The sequence below is a fragment of the Oryzias melastigma genome, linkage group LG16 (assembly GCF_002922805.2).
Source record: "Oryzias melastigma strain HK-1 linkage group LG16, ASM292280v2, whole genome shotgun sequence".
NCBI classification, from domain to species: Eukaryota; Metazoa; Chordata; class Actinopteri; order Beloniformes; family Adrianichthyidae; genus Oryzias; species Oryzias melastigma.
The window spans coordinates 16877476-16878784 of record NC_050527.1 but is presented as its reverse complement, the minus strand read 5'-3'; the positions used below and the strand labels follow the sequence as shown (position 1 = coordinate 16878784).

Here is a 1309-nt window from a genome sequence, read left to right as displayed (position 1 = left end):
ACAAAGAGGATTTACAGGAAATTGACAGAATTTCTTTGATGTGAACGGACAATTGGTTTAAATTATGAGAGCCCGAGGTGTGTGCGCTCGCTAGGGGTGGGGGTCGGAGTGGTCCGCGGTACACACCTGTCCGAACCGTGGCTTCTGATCCGTACGGATCACGGATCATCCGTGGTACGTTACACCCCTAGACAAAGCGGTCTGGAAGATGAATGAAGGAAATTGTAGTTTCTTTTAAAATGCACAATGCCCCATGTTACAGCTTGGTTTTTGAATTTGTGAGCATCTTGTGCATTTTTTCCTATATGATAGTACATTATTTCAAGTTCTGATATTTATTAAGGGTTTGGTTTTTCTAAATAGACCACTAGCAAGTGTTTTGGGGTGTTTTTAATAAATATGTCTCTTTGTATGTGTGTTTTGAAGTAGTTTGGAAATATTTTGAAACCTTTTTCTGAAGTGTTCCAAAAAATAAAATGTTCATATCTTGATATTTTGTCCTGTTTTTTTCCTTCTTACTGATCCGAAAAATGATCCGAACCGTGACCCTAAAACTGTGACACGATCCGAACTGTGAGTTGCGTGATCCGCTACACCCCTAGTGCCTTGTGAAAGTATTCTGCCCCTTGAACTTTTCAATCTTTTGCCACATTTCAGACTTCAAACATGAAGTTATAAAACTGTATTTTTTTGTGAAAAATCACCAAGTGACGCCCAATCATGAAGTGGAACAAAATTGATTGGATATTTCAAACTTTAACAAATAAAAACAAAAAAAAGGGTGTGCAAAATTATTCACCCCCCTAAATTCATATTTTGTAGCGCCACCTTTTGCTGTGATTACAGCTGTAAGTCACTTGGGGTTTGTCTCTATCAGTTTTACACATAGAGAAACTGAAACTTCTTAATATTCCTCCTTGCAATACCGCTGGAGCTCAGTGACGTTGGATGGAGAGTGTTTGAACAAAAACAGATCAGAGCGGAACAACTGGAAACCAGACACATCTGTGAATCATGACAAACCTGAAACTGATGTGACTGAGGGGCCATTCAGAACAGAACATGAGAATGACGTCACTGTCTGACATCACACTATAGTTCACCACAGTGTGTGACGTCACGTGTTAGTCTCTGTAGCCATGGTAACGGCTTGGCAGCTGGGGGAAGTCCCGGTATTTGTCTGTCACCATGGCAACGGTGTAAACGCAGAAACATCTGGAAAGATCTAGAAAAATCTGGAAGCTTCCAAGATGGGGGAAGTCCCGGTATTTGTCTCTGCGTTTACATCGTTACCATGGCTACAGACAAA

At 40.8% G+C, this 1309-nt stretch overlaps 1 protein-coding gene across 1 annotated transcript in view; it reads left to right on the top strand.

Moving 5' to 3' along the window:
- The window catches only part of adgrb1a (adhesion G protein-coupled receptor B1a), a 112329-nt gene that overhangs the window by 34211 nt on the left and 76809 nt on the right, over positions 1–1309 (top strand). The gene's annotated exons all lie outside the window — the stretch shown is intronic.